Source organism: Phyllobates terribilis, unplaced genomic scaffold (genome assembly GCF_046119375.1).
Source record: "Phyllobates terribilis strain yellow unplaced genomic scaffold, ASM4611937v1 Scaffold_9__5_contigs__length_417890890, whole genome shotgun sequence".
Taxonomy (NCBI): Eukaryota; Metazoa; Chordata; class Amphibia; order Anura; family Dendrobatidae; genus Phyllobates; species Phyllobates terribilis.
The window spans coordinates 274,603,030-274,614,699 of NW_027362769.1; the positions used below are offsets into that span (position 1 = coordinate 274,603,030).

The window sequence follows — 11,670 nt, forward strand, 5'->3', positions numbered from 1 at the left end:
AATCTGCCAATGACAACCGCAGGGGTCTTCTGTAGATCTCGGGTAGTCATGCCAACACATCAGCGACCTGCGATCATGTAACATAGTCTTCCTTCAACCTTAAAAACTAAGTCCATCTAGTTCAACCCATAGCCTAACATGTTGATCCAGAGGAAGGCAAAAAAAAAACCCATGTGGCAAACATTAAGCTCCACATTGGGGAAAAAAATTCCTTCCTGACTCCATACGACAATCAGACTAGTTCCCTGGATCAACGCCCTATCAATGAATCTAGTATATACAGTACAGACCAAAAGTTTGGACACACCTTCTCATTTAAAGATTTTTCTGTATTTTCATGACTTTGAAAATTGTACATTCACACTGAAGGCATCAAAACTATGAATTAACACATGTAGAATTATATACTTAACAAAAAAGTGTGAAACAACTGGAAATATGTCTTATATTCTAGGTTCTTCAATGTAGCCACCTTTTGCTTTCATCACTGCTTTGCAATCTCTTGGCATTCTCTTGATGAGCATCAAGAGGTAGTCACGGAAATGGTTTTCACTTCACAGGGGTGCCCTGTCAGGTTTATTAAGTGGGATTTCTTGCCTTATAAATGGGGTTGGGACCATCAGTTGTGTTGTGTAGAAGTCAGGTGGATACACAGCTGATAGTCCTACTGAATAGACTGTTAGAATTTGTATTATGGCAAGAAAAAAGCAGCTAAGTAAAGAAAAACGAGTGGCCATCATTACTTTAAGAAATGAAGGTCAGTCAGTCTGAAAAATTGAGAAAACTTTGAAAGTGTCCCCAAGTGCAGTTGCAAAAACAATCAAGCGCTACAAAGAAACTGGCTCACATCAGGACCGCCCCAGGAAAGGAAGACCAAGAGTCACCTCTGCTTCTGAGGATAAGTTTATCCGAGTCACGAGCCTCAAAAATCGCAGGTTAACAGCAGCTCAGATTAAAGACCAGGTCAATGCCACACAGAGTTCTAGCAGCAGACACATCTCTACAACAACTGTTAAGAGGAGACTTTGTGCAGCAGGCCTTCATGGTAAAATAGCTGCTAGGAAACCACTGCTAAGGATAGGCAACAAGCAGAAGGGACTTGTTTGGGCTAAACAACACAAGGAATGGACATTAGACCAGTGGAAATCTGTGCTTTGGTCTGATGAATCCAAATTTGAGATCTTTGGTTCCAACCACTGTGTCTTTGTGCGACGCAGAGAAGGTGAACGGATGGACTCTACATGCCTGGTTCCCACCATGAAGCATGGAGGAGGAGGTGTGATGGTGTGGGGGTGCTTTGCTGGTGACACTGTTGGGGATTTATTCAAAATTGAAGGCATACTGAACCAGAACGGCTACCACAGCATCTTGCAGCGGCATGCTATTCCATCCTGTTTGCGTTTAGTTGGACCATCATTTATTTTTCAACAGGACAATGACCCCAAACACACCTCCAGGCTGTGTAAGGGCTATTTGACCAAGAAGGAGAGTGATGGGGTGCTACGCCAGATGACCTGGCCTCCACAGTCACCAGACCTGAACCCAATCGAGATGGTTTGGGGTGAGCTGGACCGCAGAGTGAAGGCAAAAGGGCCAACAAGTGCTAAGCATCTCTAGGAACTCCTTCAAGATTGTTGGAAGACCATTTCCGGTGACTACCTCTTGAAGCTCATCAAGAGAATGCCAAGAGTGTGCAAAGCAGTCAGCAAAGCAAAGGTGGCTACTTTGAAGAACCTAGAATATAAGACATATTTTCAGTTGTTTCACACTTTTTTGTTAAGTATATAATTTCACATGTGTTAATTCATAGTTTTGATGCCTTCAGTGTGAATGTACAATTTTCATAGTCATGAAAATACAGAAAAATCTTTAAATAAGAAGGTGTGTGTCCAAACTTTTGGTCTGTACTGTATAACCTGTAATATTATACTTTTCAAGAAATGCATCCATGCCCTTCTTAAATTTTAGTAGTGAATCACTCATTACAACATCATGCGGCAGAGAGTTCCATAGTCTCACTGCTCTTACAGTAAAGAATCCCCGTCTGTGATTATGATTAAACCTTCTTTCCTCCAGACGTAGAAGATGCCCCCTTGTCCCCGTCTCTGGCCTCAGAGTAAAAAGATCAGCAGAAAGGTCTTTGTACTGTCCCCTCATATACTTGTACATAGTAATAAGATCACCCCTAAGCCTTCGTTTTTCTACAGTAAATAACCTGTCTTGGTATTGCAGACCCCCCAGTCCTCTAATAACCTTGCTCGCTTTTCTCTAAACCCGCTCTAGTTCAGCTATGTCTTTCTTATACACCGGATACCAGAACTGTACACAGTATTCTAAGTGTGGTCGCACTAGTGACTTGTATAGAGGTAAAATTATGTTCTCCTCATGAGTATCTATGCCTCTTTTAATGAATCCAATTATTTTATTTGCCTTTGCAGCAGCTGCCTGACACTGGCCACCAAACGTGAGCTTGTCGTCCACCAATACACCCAGGTCTTTTTCAGTGACAGTTTCGCCCAGTGTTTTACAATTAAGCATATAATTATACATTTTATTTCCTCTGCCCAAGTGCATTACCTTACATTTATCCCCATTAAAGCTCATTTGCCATTTATCAGCCCAAGCTTCTAGTTTACATAGATCCTCCTGTAATATCAAATTGTCCTCCTCTGTATTGATTACCCTGCAGAGTTTAGCGTCATATGCAAATATTGAAATACTACTCTGTATGCCCCACTGTTAACTGAGACCCAGTCTGAGTGTGTTCCATTAATAACCACCCTTTGTTTCCTATCACTGAGCCAGTTCTTAACCCACATACATATATTTTCCCCTATCCCCATTGTTCTCATTTTATGTATCAACCTTTTGTGTGGAACCGTATCAAAAGCTTTTGAAAAGTCCATATACACAACATCCACTGCATTTCCTTGGTCCAGTCCGGAACTTGCCTCCTCATAAAAGCTGATCAGATTAGTTTGACAAGAACGGTCCCTCGTAAACCCATGTTGATATTAGGTCATGAAGTTATTCTTCTTCAGAAACTCTAGTATAGCGTCTCTTAGGAAACCCTCCAGGATTTTACCCACAGTAGAGGTTAAGCTTACTGGCCTATAATTTCCAAGTTCGGTTTTTGTCCCCTTTTTGAATATTGGCACCACATTTGCTATACCCCAGTCCTGTGGTACAGACCCTGTTATTATGGAATCTTTAAAAATTAAAAATAATGGTCTATCTATGACGTTACTTAATTCCTGCAGTACTCAAGGGTATATCCCATCCGGGCCCAGGGATTTGTCAACTTTAGTGATTTTTAGACACCGCCGTCCTTCCTGCTGGGTTAAGCAAGTGACATTTAATGGAGAATTTTTGTCATCACTAATCATGTTGTCTGTCATGCGATTTTCTTGTGTAAATACTGTTGAAAAAAAATCATTTAGCATATTGGCTTTTTCCTCATCCACCATTTCACCCAGACTATTTTTAAGGGGGCCAATATAATCATTTTTTAGTTTTTTACTATTTATGTAGTTAAAGAATAATTTGGGATTAATTTTTACTTTCTCTGGCAATGATTCTCTCTGTCTCAATCTTTGCTGCCTTGATTTGGTTTTTACAGAATGTATTTAATTTTCTGCATTTATTTAATGCCTCATCACTACCTACTTGCTTTAGTTCTATAAATGCTTTCTTTTTGTCACTTATTGCGCCCCTTACAGCTCTATTTAGCCATAATAGTTTCCTCCTATTTCTAGCATGTATATTCCCATAGGGCATATATTGTGCACAGGTCCTATTCAGGATGCTAATAAATGTCTCCCATTTGCTTTGTGTAGTTTTATGTCTCAGGATATCGTCCCAGTTTATTACACCAAATTCATCTCTCAACCGTTGGAATTTGCCTTCCTGAAGTTCAGTGTCCTTGTAACCCCTCTACTACACATCTTATTAAAGGATACATGAAAACTTATTATTTTGTAATCACTATTACCCAAGTGACCCACAACTCGTATATTTGATATGCGGTCTGGCCTGTTGGTTAATATTAGGTCTAGCAGTGCCCTCCTTCTTGTTGGGTCCTGAACCAGTTGTGAAAGGTAATTGTCTCTCATAGTTGTCAAAAACCTATTACCTTTGCTTGAACTACAGGTTTCTGTTCCCCAATGTATTTCATGGTAGTTAAAGTCACCCATAATAATGACTTCTCCTTGAGTCACTGCTTCATCTATTTGCTTTATGAGGATATTCTCTGCTGCTTCCATTATTTTGGAGACTTATAACAAACCCCTATCAGTATTATTTCTCCACCTACAGGGACACGTGAGAAGGTCGCCAATGGGCAGAGCTAATGACGCGCTTCCTGTAAGCACGAGTTAAATGCCGCTGTCAGAGATTGACAGCGACACTTAAACCAGTAAACAGCCGCGGGTAGATCGCGATTCCACCCGCGGCTGTTAGGGGCACATGACAGCTGTACAGATCAGCTGTCATGTGCCCGGAAAGGTGCAGGCTCCAGCGAGGGAGGGACCTGACATGTGTCGTAATAGTACGGCACATGTCAGAAAGGGGTTAAAGGGAATCTGTCACCCCCTGGGACGTACAGTACAGACCAAAAGTTTGGACACACCTTCTCATTTAAAGATTTTTCTGTATTTTCATGACTATGAAAATTGTACATTCACACTGAAGGCATCAAACCTATGAATTAACACATGTGGAATTATATACTTAACAAAAAAGTGTGAAACAACTGAAAATATGTCTTATATTCTAGGTTCTTCAAAGTAGCCACCTTTTGCTTTGATGACTGCTTTGCACACTCTTGGCATTCTCTTGATGAGCTTCAAAAGGCAGTCACTGTAAATGGTCTTCCAACAATCTTGAAGGGGTTCCCAGAGATGCTTAGCACTTGTTGGCCCTTTTGCCTTCACTCTGCGGTCCAGCTCACCCCAAACCATCTCGATTGGGTTCAGGTCTGGTGACTGGGAAGGCCAGGTCATCTGGCGTAGCACCCCATCACTCTCCTTCTTGGTCAAATAGCCCTTTCACAGCCTGGAGGTGTGTTTGGGGTCATTGTCCTGTTGAAAAATAAATGATGGTCCAACTAAACTCAAACCGGACGGAATAGCATGAAGCTGCAAGATGCTGTGGTAGCCATGCTGGTTCAGAATGCCTTTAATTTTGAATAAATCCCCAACAGTGTCACCAGCAAAGCACCCCCACACCATCACACCTCCTCCTCCATGCTTCACGGTGGGAACCAGGCATGTAGAGTCCATCCGTTCACCTTTTCTGCGTTGCACAAAGACACGGTTGTTGGAACCAAAGATCTCAAATTTGGACTCATCAGACCAAAGCACAGATTTCCACTGGTCTAATGTCCATTCCTTGTGTTCTTTAGCCCAAACAAGTCTCTTATGCTTGTTGCCTGACCTTAGCAGTGGTTTCCTAGCAGCTATTTTACCATGAAGGTCTGCTGACCAAAGTCTCCTCTTAACAGTTGTTGAAGAGATGTGTCTGCTGCTAGAACTCTATGTGGCATTGACCTGGTCTCTAATCTGAGCTGCTGTTAACCTGCAATTTCTGAGGCATGTGACTCAGATAAACTTATCCTCAGAAGCAGAGGTGACTCTTGGTCTTCCTTTCCTGGGGTGGTCCTCATGTGAGCCAGTTTTTTTGTAGCGCTTGATGGATTTTGCAACTGCACTTGTGGACACTTTCAAAGTTTGCCCAATTTTTCGGACTGACTGACCTTCATTTCTTAAAGTAATGATGGCCACTTGTTTTTCCTTTACTTAGCTGCTTTTTTCTTGCCATAATACAAATTCTAACAGTCTATTCAGTAGGACTATCAGCTGTGTATCCACCAGACTTCTGCACAACACAACTGATGGCCCCAACACCATTTATAAGGCAAGAAATCCCACTTATTAAACCTGACAGGGCACACCTGTGAAGTGAAAACCATTTCCGGTGACGACCTCTTGAAGCTCATCAAGAGAATGCCAAGAGTGTGCAAAGCAGTCATCAAAGCAAAAGGTGGCTACTTTGAAGAACCTAGAATATAAGACATATTTTCAGTTGTTTCACACTTTTTTGTTAAGTATATAATTCCACATGTGTTAATTCATAGTTTTGATGCCTTCAGTGTGAATGTACAATTTTCAAAGTCATGAAAATACAGAAAAATCTTTAAATGAGAAGGTGTGTCCAAACTTTTGGTCTGTACTGTATATAACCTATTAATATGGGCATACAGGCAATAGAAATGCTAATCTAGTCCTACCTGTCTGCCTCATATTTATGGTTTTGATGTTGTGAAATCGTATATTATAACTTTATGGTAATGAATCCTCCAGGCCCCGAGCCCATAAGGAATTCCCACCTCCTCTCTTCATTATAACAGTAACCCCCTCCCCTGCACGTCAGTGTCCCACGTGCAGTTGCGGCACTGTAATCTCACACCTGCGCATTGAACTCCACGATCCTCCCTTCTATGGGAGAGTGACTCCCTTCTATGGTCTCCGTGACTCACCGGCACGTGCGCAGAAGATCAGGGACTAGTGTATTCGGTGATCTTCTGCGCAGGCGAATCACTGCCGGCAACATCCCCTGTGCTCTGCCACAGACTGAAATCAAAGCCGGACTGACCCGCCCGCCATCTTCTGAGACCAAGACCTGTCTCACCCAATGGATGGCAGAGTGTCAGCGCATCACTGCCGGCATCTGCGCAGAAGATCAAGGAATACACTAGTGTGTGTTCTTCTGCTCAGGCGCCAGTTAGTAACAGAGTCTTTCTCCCAAAGAAGGGAGGATCGTGGAGGGAGTTCAATGCGTAGGTGGGGGGCCTGGAGGAATGATTACCATAAAGTTATAATATGAGATTTCACAACAGCAGAACCATTAATATGAGTGGCATATAGGTAGGACTAGAGTAACATTTTTATCACCTGTATGCCCATATAAATAGGTAAATACATCCCAGGGGGTGACACATTCCCTTTAAGGAAGACCTTGCTAATGTAATATGCTAGAATACAAGTCTTTAAATGTAACATATAAAAGGTGCAACAACAAATTAACAGTAATTATGCATAAACCTCCTGATTGACAGGTGACAGCTCTTCACATTTGAGGGATAGTATGTAATAAGGGGTTTTTGTTCTTACTTTCCAACCTGGCCATGTCCTACCACCTCCCCTGAGCCAGCACTTAACTTATCAGACAGCTCTTCTAATCTTCTTCTTTTCTTCTCCCCAAAAAGAGAGAGAATAAAAGAAAGGTTTGGGGTGCGCCCTCCCGGCCTGTGATACAGAGGGGAGAGAGGAAACCGATCACCCTATACTCACGGCTCTACAGCATCCGCTATATGTATCGGAGCCTCTCTCTTCCCACAATGCACCGGAACCCGGGAGACGTAATCAGCATGAACAAGCTACTCTGCCAGTCGGGGCGCGCCGGCGCAGGCGTCTTATTATGTGAGTGGTTTTTTTTTTCTCTCAATAACTTTATTGCTACCAATGACAAAGAACATTAATAGAGTAGGTGGATAGTTATGGAGATACCGGTCGCCTGGCAACCTGCTGTGAAGAAGCTTCAGACTAGCGTGCAAGTCCCGACAGACTCTAATGTAGTCGCAAAACGCAAATATTTAACACGAAGAAGCCCGTGTCCTCCCTTATGTAAGGCGTTTTTTGTGCAGCAGCCTTGTTTTTAGTGCTTTACAGTACCTGATGAATCAGTGTGTATTTAATGTAATGTTTCTAATGAATTACTATGTGACCCGATCCTACTATCAGTTCTCTGTTTGTGTACTTGTGTGGTAAGGCTATGTGCCCACGAAGCAGAAATGCTGCAGATTTTTTCCGCTTCTCCCTGGCAGGAAAAACACATGCGAATTGTACATGCGGATTTTACATGCGTTTTTCCTGCCAGGATGAAGCGTTTTTGCATTTTAGCATCACTTGGAAAGTGCTTGACAACTTGGTCACACTATATAAATCCATGCAACCGGCATATATAGTGTGACCAAGTAATAGTTAAAAGAAAAGAATAAGAATGGTAAAAAATAAAGATTATACTTACCTTCCGCTAACATCGGCGGTCGCGTGACCTGTCACATGACTAAATGACGTCATGTCAGGTCCTCACACCACCGCGAGACACCGGGCTGACAGGACGCATCGCTGAGGAGACCTGGAGCCATCGGAAGGTAAGTATAATCTTTATTTTTTATTTTATTCGTTTTTTTACAGGTACCATGGTACCCGAGTCCTGAGGAGAGTCTCCTCCTCTCCAAACCCGGGTACCATCCGCACATTGAATCGCTTCATATCCGTGTGTGCACATGTAGTCATGTGGATATGAAGCGTTTCAATGCAAGTCAATGGCGGCAATTACGCTGCGTGTCCGCAAAATTAATGGACATGCTGCGTATTTTCCACAATGATAATCCGCAGCGGAAATTTCCACAGCATGTGCACAGCACATGCGGATTATCATTGGGGACCATGGGGCACGTATTACCAAGCGTTAAGCATTTTCGCTGCAAAAATGCTTGAAAAACGCATAGTGGGCACAGCCTAATTCTTTTGTTCACATAGGGAATTTCATCCCTTGTAAACTTGGACAATTTTTTGTCCCTTATATTGCATTATTTTTCATAGAGCCGTTTTTGGATATTTATAGATAGAGCATGGACTTGTGGATGATTTATATATGCTTTAATTGCATCAAAATGTTCAATAATCTCATTATGCAGTCTGGTTAACCCCTTCATGACCAGAGCATTTTCCGTTTTTGCGTATTAGTTTTTTGCTCCCCTTGTTCCCAGAGCCAGAACTTTTTTATTTTTCAGTCAATATGGCCATGTGAGGGGACGAGTTGTACTTTTGAACGACTTCATTGGTTTTACCATATTGTGTACTGGAAAACGGGGAAAAAATTCCAAGTGCAATTCCACAGTTGTTTTTTGTTTGTTTTTTTTTTCTTTTCACGTTCACTAAGGCTGCGTGCCCACGATGCATTTTTCATGCGTTTCCGCTGCGGAATTTCCGCAGCGGAAACGCATCAAAAACGCTTGGTAATCCGCACCCGCACCCCATGGTCCCCAATGTTATTCCGCAATGTCAATGCACATGCTGCGGATTTTTCCGCAGCGTTTCTGCAGCGCTCATAAATCCGCAGCATGTTCATTAATTTTGTGGAAGCGCAGCGGAATTACCGCCATTGACTTGCATTTAGACGCATAGAATCCGTGTCTGTACATTTGTACACACTTATTATATGCGTTTCAATGTGCGGTTGGTACCCAGTTCTGGAGGAGAGAAGATTCTCATCCAGACCTGGGTACCATCGTACCTGTAAAAAAAAGAATAAAATAATAAATAAAGTTTATATTCACCTGTCTGGCGGCTTCTCTCTGCATGCCGGCAGCGCTTATCTTCCAGGACCTGAGATGACGTCGCGGTCATGTGACCGCAGGTTGTCTCGCGAGAGCCCGGCAACCAGGAAGAAGCCAGGACGAGTCGACAGCACACGCGGCGGGGCATCGGAGGTAGGTATAGCTTTATTTTTTTATTTTTACGGTCACACTATATAAATCCATGCCGTTTGCATGGATTTATACAGTGTGATCTAGTTGTCAAGCACTTTCCAAGTGATGCTATCGCATGCAAAGTGCTTGTCAGTCCACATGCGGAAACGCATGCGTTAACGCATGTGGATACGCATGTGAATCCACATGTATTCCGCATGTATTCTGCAGGAAAAAGGCATGCACAAAAAATGGCGCCATTTTCCGAGACCTGTAACGTCTCAATTTTTCGTGATCTGGGGCCGGGTGAGGGCTTATTTTTTGCACGCCAACGTTTTTAGATACGGGCAGATACGATGTTTTGATCGCCCGCTATTGCATTTTATTGCACTTTTGTGGCAACCAAAAGCACGTAATTCTGGCGTTTAGAATTTTTTTCTTGTTACGCCATTTACTGATCGGATTAATTCTTTTTTTATATTGATAGATCGGGCGATTCTGAATGCGGCGATACCAAATAAGTGTATGTGTTTTTTTTTTACTGTTTTATTTTGAATGGGGCAAAAGGGGGGTGATTTAAACTTTTATATTCTTTTTATATTTTTAAAAACAATTATTTTTTTTACTTTCTGCATGCTTCAATAGTCTCCATGGGAGACTTGAAGCTGCAGTTATATGATTGCCTCTGTTACACACAGACGATGATCAGATCACCTGTGTGTAGCAGATTTGCTCACTTGCTATGAGCGCCGACCACTGGTCGGCGCTCACAGCAATCTAGCCATGACAACCACAGGGGTCTCCTGTAGACCATGGGTTGTTATGCATACCCATCAGTGACACGCGATCACAAGACAGGGTTGCCAATGGACGGGCCAATGACACGCCTCCCGGAAGCGCGAGTTAAGTCCTGCTCTGAGAGAGCGACAGCGGCATTTAGCTAGTTAACAGCTGCGAGTAGATCACGATTCCACCCACGGCTGTTGCGGGCACATGTCCTCTGTATAGATCAGCTGACATGTGCCCGGAAAAGTGCAGGCTCAGCGCCCAAGCCCGCGCTGAACAGGGGGATTTGACTTGGAGCGTACTAATACACCTGGCGTCATAAAGGGGTTAATGTTTTCCATCTTTTATTAATGATGAATTCAACTGCTTGTTTAGAAAAATCATAAAATAGTTCATTACATTCTTTCATGCTCTTGGTGTCCTCCATATCGTTAGCTAGGATTTTATAGATCTGAAGTCGTTTTGGAATTTTGTTATGTGCTAAGTACCTTTCTAAACACATCATTTCCCAAAGTCCTCATATCTATGGTTAATAGAGGCTGCAGTCGTTTGAGAGTCTGTGTATCTTTATGTATAGTATCTTCCAATGTTAATTCAGTATATTGATAATGTTGGGAGGGTATCCGCATGTTAATAAGTCTTTGCTTGCGGTCATTCCATAGATTGGTCATGTTTAATGAGATAGCCGTATGCTGCTTTTGCAATGGGCAATGAAAATGTAATAAAAAAATGCAAAAAGTTTTATCAATAGCGCTGCTACTTAGTATAATAAACAGTTGATGATGAGCTGTGTTCCAAAAGCATTGATTGCCCACGTGCTGAATGCAATGCAGAGTAACTGCACATCAGTCATAAGTAAATTTTTGATAAATTTTTTAGATATCACCATTTAGATAAAGGTAGGTTGGCCACAAAAAGCTACAGCAAGCCAACTAACAGTAACAAAAAACAAACAATGGAATCCGGCACTCTTTTAACCCCTTAACGACTGCCGTAACGCTTTATTACGTCAGCAGTTAAGGGTACTTATACCTCAGCGCCGTGAAAATGCGTCACTGAGGAATAAGGCTGTAGCGCCCCCCAGCGTCGGAAATTCTCCATGGTCTCAGCTACCGGGGGTAGTTGAGACCCTGGAGAATATGAACAGGGCCAGTTTTTACAGTCCCCTGTCACGTGATCGCCGTTATTCACCAAATAACGGTGATCACAAAAAAAAAAAAGAGTGCCCGCGGTTACAATCATTTCTCTCTCCTTTGACTTGATATACAGGTGCATCTCACAAAATTAGAATATCAGCAAAAAGTTAATTTATTTCAGTTCTTCAATACAAAAAGTGAAACTCATATATT

The 11,670-nt window shown here is 42.4% G+C and overlaps 1 protein-coding gene across 3 annotated transcripts in view; it reads right to left on the minus strand.

The window, feature by feature from the left end:
* FBXL18 (F-box and leucine rich repeat protein 18) overlaps window positions 1-7,495 on the minus strand; it is a 236,492-nt gene extending 228,997 nt beyond the window's left edge. For 2 of the 3 annotated variants that reach the window (XM_073647807.1, XM_073647809.1), the window contains exon 1: window positions 7,350-7,495. The gene's annotated coding sequence lies outside the window, so the exon portion shown is untranslated. The other variant, XM_073647808.1, reaches the window with a different exon arrangement.
* Window positions 7,496-11,670: the final 4,175 nt, after the last annotated feature.